This window comes from Marmota monax, unplaced genomic scaffold (genome assembly GCF_021218885.2).
Source record: "Marmota monax isolate L192 unplaced genomic scaffold, Marmota_monax_Labrador192_F-V1.1 WCK01_AAM20220418_F8-fsc00015, whole genome shotgun sequence".
In the NCBI taxonomy this organism is placed as follows: Eukaryota; Metazoa; Chordata; class Mammalia; order Rodentia; family Sciuridae; genus Marmota; species Marmota monax.
Genome location: NW_026692194.1, coordinates 854,016 through 863,494, shown reverse-complemented (window position 1 = coordinate 863,494; position 9,479 = coordinate 854,016). Strand labels below are relative to the sequence as shown.

At 40.3% G+C, this 9,479-nt stretch overlaps 1 long non-coding RNA gene across 1 annotated transcript; it reads left to right on the top strand.

Moving 5' to 3' along the window:
• The first annotated feature begins 3,459 nt into the window (after positions 1-3,459).
• LOC124077628 (uncharacterized) lies at positions 3,460-9,259 on the top strand. Its single transcript, XR_006846692.2, has 3 exons — positions 3,460-3,598; positions 6,684-6,756; positions 7,632-9,259. It is a non-coding gene; the product is annotated as an uncharacterized LOC124077628 (long non-coding RNA).
• The last annotated feature ends 220 nt before the right edge of the window (positions 9,260-9,479 follow it).

The window sequence follows — 9,479 nt, the reverse complement described above, 5'->3', positions numbered from 1 at the left end:
TTGAACAGCTTGTTATTCACATTTCAGGCCTCTTTTTTTCACACCTGTTTTTCATTTCATGATGTCATCAGAGCATCTGATACTGATCAACGGAAGGTAGGCTAGGATGCGTGTATTCAGACAAGGACATGCTGGGGCTATATGCAAGCTTTACAGAGTAGAATAGTGGTACAGGGTGTGTTTTACTGGCACAAGTTGTTTAACATCTGAGCAGAAAAAAAAATGTGTTCAGAAATGTCTCTTTACCTCCTTCTCAGGGTTACAGTGACTTTCCAGGCCAAGCATTGAACAAAGAAGAAAGGAACCCATTTTTAATAGCAATGGACAAATGCAGAAGCAACATGTGTTGGCATTTCATCATGTGGAGTCTTATTCAGGTCTTTTATCCTAACACAGAGGAGGATGATTCCAAGAAGCAAAAACGTGTTTACTTTGGCCTCATGAAATTCATGCTTGGGCAAATCTTAGGGGTATAGAATCTTCTGCACATTCATGCATAACACCCATTGCTGTTAATAGGAGATAACCAGATACATAGAAAAGAAAACATGCCCTTTAGAATTGAACTTGGACCTTAGGGATGAAAATATCTCCCTCACTAATAGCTGATGGGAATTATACAGTCTCGAATTTACTCCCTGCTGACCTGACATCATTGAATTTGGAGAAGCAAAGCCAGGTTCATCCAGGGGTAGCAGAGGAAAAAAAATGTTTTGAAAAAAAAAGGTGATTATAAATCTGTCTTTTAAATTAAGTCACAAAAGTCCCTGCCTAATTATATCATAAAAACAAGTTCTAGCTCAAAGTTCCAAGGCAAGAGAAGCTGCAACAGATTTGTTTACTACTTTTGACCAATCACTCTTGATTACTTTTTCTTAAAACCATAAATTTAACTCCTTTAATAAAAGCAGACTCATCTAATAAAATAAAATAATTTGGAGATTAATTTACATTTAATTTTCAGGGATTCATGGTTAGGGAAAACAGTAAAAATAATTTTGATCCACAGAAAAATACAAACTTTGACTCATACACGATCAATGATCTTCTTGACCCCCAAAGTGAACAAAGAACCAGCCAATCACTGAAGCAACATGGTATTGAGAAATTGCAGTGAGTAAATAACCAGGTATGATGGCACGTGCTTATAATCCTAGTGACTCAGAAGGCTGAGACAGGAGGATTGCGATTTATAGTCCAGCCTCAGCAATTTAACAAGGCCCTAAGCAACTTAGGGAGACCCTAAGTTGAAAAGTGAAAATAAAAAGGACTGGGGATATGGCTCAGTGATAAAGCACTCCTGAATTCAATCCCCAGTGCTTAAAAAAATTATTATGAGTGAAACATTATGGGAAGTGCTGAAGGGAGACAAAAAGCATAATTCTTTCATTTAAAGAAACATAGGGCTAAACCTGAATGTCAGTCCAAAGCCATATGGATAGTTTTCCATGCACTTTCTTGCTTTGACCTTGTCTCTCTCCTTTTAATAGGATTGTGAACGAAAGGGTAAGGAGGAGAAAAAGGCAAGGTCCCCAGTAGTCTGTTGATTGGTGTGTGTGTGAGAGAGAGAGAGAGAGGTGGGGGGGAGAGGGAGAGAGATGAACTCTGAGAATCAAACTATCTTAAAAAGACAAGTTTTAAAATAGATAAATCTGAGCTGTTCATCTCAACCTTTCCAAGTCTCTGTCTTTGCATCTGTGATATGGGAGCAATGATTCTACTTTACAGGATGGTTATTTTATTAAATAAGATAGCATGTCTAAAGTACTTAGCATGGGACTTGATAAATAGGAAGAGTTTAAATACACAGTAGTCTTCATTAACATTAATGATGGATAGTAGCTAATATCTATTTAATATCTAGTATGCCTTTCATGGAATATTCCTGACTATTGAATTTGCTAGTGTCTCAACTCTCCAGGCAAAGAGTATGAATTATAACTCTATGAGAAATTGGTTGATCTCTTCTGCGGTTTGTTCCAAGGACTAACTCAGCAAATGACCCAGACTGGCAGTGTGGGGTACAGGATGGGATGGAGTAGAGGGTGAAGAATCATGCCTGTTCAGAGAGAATTAAGGCCAGCAGCATGCCTTTGCCAAGTCAGAGCTACCGCAGACGTCCCTCAGCTTTGCACTCTATGGGACTGAGTATTTGTGCCAGGCTGGCCTTGTGGATAATCCCAAAGAGAGTTAAGCTAACTCCAGCATTGGGACTCTCAGGCACTTAGTTTTGTAATGAAGCTTTGTTTTGGAGCAAAGGACAGCACAATATCTAGCTCAGTCCAATCAATGACATAAGAGGAGATAAGTTCTGCTTAAAAGGAGGAAATCCAGAAATGAAATCACAAAATCTACGTTATGCAGGGTGCGTGCAGAAAGACACCTCTGTCTCCTGCCCATGTCAATTGAGGTGATAGAAGAATTAAGAATTAAGAGAATTAAGGGTGAGTTGTTGAGAAAAGGCTTGAGTCCTGGAATTGGGGAAGCTCAGGTGAAAGTGCCATCACAGTAAAAAGTTCAATTATGTTTGTGCATCTGGTGAAGATATGACTTGGGAAAATCATTTTAAGATGGAGAGTTAGCCTAGATATATGTGAACCAATCTGGGAAAATTTATATTGATGCAGATTTTTTTTAATTGTAATTTTAAAAAATACAAATTAAATAGAAAATCCTGCATTTCATATCTAAGGGGAAAGAAAAGGAAAGTCATGAGGACCTTGACCCCTAAGCTCTGAGTACATGTGCTAATGATAATTGACAAAGACATGTGTTTCACTCTGTAAAATTTACAAGTTGAACCCACATGTAGGTGTCTAAAGTTGGTGGCAGATGCAGGTATCCCAGACCAAGAGGAAGCTTGAAGGCCATCCAGTCTATCCTGCCACTAGTACCACCTAGTGGTCGCCAAGAAGATATGTAAGCATCTTTCTAAAAATTACTTCAAAAAATTGTAAAAGCCATGGATCAATACAATAAAACTCCTTGTTATACCAAGGGTGGTGGTGCATGCGTGTAATCCCAGTAACTCAGGAGGCTGAGGCAGTAGGATTGCAAGTTCCAGGCCAGTCTCAGTAATTTAGCAAGGCCCTAAGCAACCCTGTCTCCAAATTAAAAACAAAAAGGACTGGAAATGCAGCTCAGTGGCATAGCATCCTTGAGTTCAATCCCCAGTACCACAACACAAAACAAAACAGAAACCTCATTGTTAAAAACAATTGAAAAATGCATAAGAATTCAGAGCAAATTGTCAAGGGTTCTTCCTTATTAACAGTAACCCTGCCTTTCTGACGTAGTTCACCCAGTTTCAACCTTCCTCCCCTCTCTCTTTCTCTCTGCACTTAGCTTGTAAAAACATAAATGGACTCAAACTACATACTATGGGGTGATTTTCTGCACTTAACAGATACCTTTAAACCTATTTCCCAGCACAGGAAAACATGCTATTGAGCTCAGACACTAGGATTTGTCCACGAGTGTTAGGCCTGCTTTCATATTCTGAGCTGGAAGAGTTACATGGATGTTAATGCCTTCCCCTGGATGAGGTTCTCAGCTCTAACTGACCATTACTGAAGGGAAAGTGAGGAACAAGAGACAGGTAAGCAAAAAATGAAAGATGGAGACCAGGCAGAGATACACACAGTTTATTTGTCAGAGCTGACAAATAAAGGCTATCTCTCTGAAGGAGAGAGAGGTCCCAAGATGTTTAGGTGTGGAGCTTTTGTGGGGCAGGGGCTTGGAGTTGTAGCTGTGGCGCTGTGGGATAGGCTCCAGTGCTTGTGTTTAGGCAGGTGGGAATAGCATGGATTGGCTTAGGTTGATGGCACCCTGGGGCTTTCCAGAGCAAAGGGATGGTGTCCTGGGATTGGCTAGGGTTATGGTACCATGGGGTAGGTCACTAATGGAGGTGGGGGGAGCTTGGGTAAGGGGAAGTACAGGAAAGCGAAACTTTTAAGGTGGCTACTTATAAGGTGGCCACTTACAAGGTGGCGGTTGACATTTAAGATGGCTGCTCAGATGTTAAATCAAGACCCCACAATTACCACTTCCACTGCTGAATCCTTCCCAATCTTGGGCAGTTGTTCCTCCAGCCCTCTTCCCTGCACCCTAAGCTAGCAATCTGTGGTCTGTCTCCATGCCTCCTCCTTTTCTCCAGTATTCTCAGTGGGCTGACCCTCTCACAGGCCTCTCTGCGGTTGTCACCATTTAACCTCCCCACCCTTCACCACCACTTCAGAAGCCTTCGAACTCATCTCCCTGCCTCCACATAGCCACCAGGAAGATTGCTTTACAACCAGATATCACAGGGTCATTTTATGCTTAAAAGAGTTCCTCTAGCTTTTACTTTCTCTACAGCTAAAACTAAGTTGCTTAATATGTATACAAGGCTCTTCAGAGGCCTCAGCCCACACCTCTTTTCTCCCCCACAACTTCCTAGGCTCCAGCCCCATAGAATCCCTTCCTCCAGAACGAATCATACACCGTCCTATGCCAGCACCCCACAGGAACTTCTCTAGGCCTGAGATATGCACATTCTTGCTCATCCTCCTGATTAGATTCCACTAATTCCTCAAGATACAGCTCAAATATCATCTATGAAGCTGCCTCCTATTCCTAGCAGACTCCTCCTCTCTACTCTCATGTATTTTATATCCCCTTCTAAACCATATTTTATCATCAATATTTAGCCATAAGCAATTTGATTACATATCATCACACTTCCATTACCATCTTCTGCGCCCAGGGTACCTGGCAGGAGAATGCTTGTTGAATGAATCTGTGCACATTCTGAAGGACTTAGTGAATAAACCCTGTAGCAGTGATTTCCAAACTTTAATGTGTTAAGACTCACCTAAAGTGGCTCATTAAAACGCAGATGCTTTGGACCTACTACTCTCTGAGAGTTCACTTGATTTGACAGGTCTACAAAGGTGGAGCTCAGGGGAATGTACATTTTAACAAGCGTCCCAGATAATTCTGATGGCTGTGAGATGCCTTCCCTAGGAAGGCACAGCATGTAATTTGAAGAAAAAAAAAATGGTGAAGAACATTTGTTCCTGGAGATGGCACTCACTGAAGAATGTTCTTATGCCCTTAAGAGATCCCTTGAGGTAGTTGTTCTTGGCACTCCTGAGAATAAATAGATACCAGCCTAAGTTTGAAAAAACGACAGTGAATTCCGGGAAGATTATAAAGAAGCATCAAGCAAAGTACAGGGCTGGGCTGTTTCTTTTTTGGGACAATTGTCATCAATCCCCATATGCTTGTTTTGTTAGAATCGTCACTGTTTAGCCAAGCCCAAGCTGTTTTCATTAATATGTTGCATTTGTGTCAAACTTCTCTTTGGAGGTTCTCCAAGCATTTTAGCAGCTTTAAAGCCTGTCTTCCCTCATTCCCTGAGGGAGGAACAAGCACAAGTTCATGCCGCCAACTCGTTAGAGAGGCATTGCTCAAGAGCAGCTCCTGGGACACCAGATGCAGGCAAGAGCAAGAGTGGGCTAATTCCCAGCCCCCTCCCCTCTGCTCTGTCTCATTTTCCCCACCCACCATGCCAAATGCTCATATTGTCTTTAGCAGGTGGCTTCCACCCCTGCCTTCAAGTCTGCTCAATTTTCCTCCCAAGATAGATAAGCTCCAAAAAGATTCACAGGTTCTATGCAACGCAGAAAAGCATCCTGAATGCAAACTGGGCAGAACAAAACCTTGAACAATTAATCCAACAGGTTTTGCAGAAACCATGGGAAACATGGATTTGGTTCTGGATCAAAATATAAGAAATTTTAGGCAGCAGGTGTCCACTAGTCTCCTAGATGTCTGGGGGATCTAGACTTAGCTCCCTGGATCTACCTGGACTCACACGCAGGCTCCTCATTCTTATGATTAATCTCTGGGCAAGCCTCCTGTGAGTTCTTAATCTTGCATTTTCCAACAGACTCTGATTTCTTATATCTGTTCTCAGGCCAATGAGGTTAGCCCAGTTGAGTTAACCCAGTGTTGATCAAGGCACTACTCTGACTCTGCTTTTTCTAGGTTCTGCCTCCCGAATCATGGTCTCTACTTCCCAGCTCCATTACTCCAGATCCAATAAAGTACTACTTAAGAGCCAAAGCAAGATACATATATTCAAAGCAAACCAGCTAAGGGGAAGAGGAGGGAACCACACTGGCAGCTACACCTTGGTGTGTCTGTTCAGTAGTCTATCTGCTCCTCTAGGGATAATCATTCATGCTTTTAGGAGTTGGCCTGACTTGATGGCTTGAGCTTTTGCCTTGTGGGCCACTTAGTGCATTAGTGTTTTTATGTATGTTTCTTTGTTTAAATAAGCATACAGTAAAATTAACTCTCTCTCTCTCTCTCTCTCTCTCTCTCTCTCTCTCTGTGTGTGTGTGTGTGTGTACAACTCTTATGAGTTTTAACATACGTATAGGTTCATGCAATCTCCACCATTATCAGGGTGCAGAACACCTCCATCACTTTAAAAAACTCCCTTGTGGTGTCCCTTTGAGTGTATTCAAACATTGTTTTAAGGACTTAATCTCAAAAAAAAAAATCTCTTGGGAAAGGTTAAGCTCTATAGAAAAAGTTAAAAAAGAAAATAATTTTGACATTTCAAATTTTGCTTCAAACAAAGAGGGAGGATGTCACTAATGTCATTGTTACCTCTTGGGCCTTCACCTTCACAGGAATGGTCATCTCAGAGGATGGGAGATGTCAGCCTCTGGGGTTGTCAGAAGCCCAGAGTTCAGGAGGAGGAGGGTAAGTATGTTTGAATTGTACTGATTTAGGTTTCCATTCTGTCTCTTCTGCTCACACAAACTATGTGACCTCTGGCAGGCAGCTTAACTTCTCTGAGCTTCCCGTCCTCATTTTTGTAATGGCAATCATATATATTTTATAGGAGAGTTTGGAGGCTCTAATGAGGTAGTATATATAAAACCTCTGCACACAACAGGCCTTCAATGCTTGCTAATTTTGCCTCTTCTTTCTCAGTTTAACCCACCCCTTGACCTCCAAATAGAGCCACATCCAAACTAGCTCACTCTGAGTTTATCTTATTTTTAAGAATTTCAGAGAAAAAAGATGGGTTAATTCTTCTCCTAATGCATCCTATGACTTTTAACTGTACCTGACAGGAAATGATTTCTTATCACTAACTTAAAACAATTGCTTTTTCATTTGAGTCTAGTTCCACTGTAGGTTCCTCAGCAAAAAAGAAGAGCAACTGGTCTAGATCCTCCAGATATTGTAGACCATGCTATTGCAATGACTGAGCCCCAAGCGTTTTGATAATTTATCAGAAAAGAAAAAAGAAAGAGGGAAAGAGGTAGAGAGAAAGAGAAAGAAAGAGAGAAAGAAGGACTGATACAGCATAAAGGGATAGAGAAATGACAGAAGCAAAATGTCAACTGCAAAATCCAGGTGATCAGTATGTGTATGTTTCTTGTGCAGGTTTTTCAAATATATATATATATATATATATATATATATACACACACACACACACACACATATATATATATTTATTTCAGCATTTTTCACAATAATATGTTGGGAGAGAAGTTTATTGTTTCTTTTATGCTACAGGTCCAACAAAAATTAATAGGGTTCTACTCCCTGTCTTCTCACTCCAGGGCCCAGGATGATGGATCCTCTTGGAAGTGGCTGGTTACCACAGCAAAGGGAAAGAGAGCTCTGCTGAGCATTGCACAGATAGTCAGAGCCTGGAAGTGACACATGTCACTTTTGCTCACAACTCATTGGCAGGGCTACTGGCACATGAGCCTGCTGATGGCCACAGATGTACAGTCTTGTCATGTGCCCAGATCAGGGAGGGCTGGAAATATGTGGTCAGCAGCGCAGGTGGTTATTACCCATAAATAAACAACTTCAGACACTCCTTCAAAGAACTACAGACCTCGGCATCATCGTTATTCCAGCTACTAACATGAAAAGGCAAATTCATAGGAAGCAATATCATAAGAGAATTCAGAAGTGTTTTCTTCCTCATTTGCTTTCCTTCTTTAAAAGTCTCCTTTAAATGGAGCAGGAGAACTAAGCCACTAAAGGCTAATATATTCCAAATTCTCTCTGGCTGGTGTTTCAGTCAACTAGCCAGCCAGCCAGCCGGCCAGCCAGTCAGCCAGCTAGCTCTTTCTAGAATCTCATCACCTTTTTATTGAGTCAGCTCATTTTCACCGAGTCAGAAAGATGTGGAAGTCTTCCAAGGAACTTAAGAAAAACAGAAATTTAGATAGAGGGAGCCTGGGGAAGCTTTTCAAAAATGGGATAATAAAATAAAATATTTGAATAAGCAATATTTCAAAATTATTCTTGACTCATCATTTTAGAGGAGTCGGGAAAGACTTCATAGCGGAGGTGACATTTAAGCTGGCACTTTGCTAGGTAGAAAGTGGAGCTGGGCATTTCAAGCAGAGGGAACAGGTTGTGCAGTGGCAAGGAAACTGTTTGGGCTTGGGATATGTGAAGGAGAATAAGAAATTCACCGTGGCCAGAGGCTTGTGTGTATATCAGGATTACATAAAATACTAACATAGGACCAAAAATGTTGTATTTTTTATGTCAGCAAGCAGGGAATGAAATACCCTACTTTCCAAAGAAAACTTTTAAATTTATCTTTATTTAGTGGTCTAATGGCAGTCAAGCTGACTTCAAAGAGAAAAGACCATCTCTGAGTAACTTGCTATGTGGAATACAGTAGTGCCTCTTTATCCAAGATTTCACTCTCCATGGTTTTAGTCAGCTGGGTCAATGGTGGTCTGAAAATATTAAATGGAAAATTCCAGAAACAAACAATTCATAGGTTTTAAACTGAATGCCTCTGTGTGATGAAAGCCCTTTCATTATAGCACACCGTGCTATATATTTGCTCTATTTTATTATTGTTGTTGTTAAATTCTTACTGTGCCAAACTTATAAACTAAATTTTATAATGGGTATAGAGTTATGGAAAATGCATGGAAAATATAGCATTCAGGGAGGGATCTTAGAACATATCTTCTACAGATTAGAAGGGGACTGCTATACTACAGGTAGATGAGTTTCCAGAAATAGAATCTTTCTGGCTTTTAGGCAATAGTTAAGTCATATATATTTAAAAATATATCCACAGTAATTTTCTTTGTGAAAAGCAAGTACTCTACTTGGCTACAAACAAATTAAGGCAAAGCTCCCAGATTAAAAACAAATACTGGGATCTGTGGTTGTGGCTCAGTGGTAGAGCACTTGCCTTGCATGTGTGAAGCCCTGGATTTGATCCTCAGTACCACATTAAAAAAATAAACAAAACAAAGTTATATATATATATATATATATATATATATATATATATATATATATATATATTTTTGTATTTGTAAAAAACAAAAACAAACAAACACTGCAGGAGTGTGGGCATGTAATGAGGTAATTTTAGATAAAATGTGTTTTTCAAGAGGAAAGTGAGGGAAAGAAGAGAAACT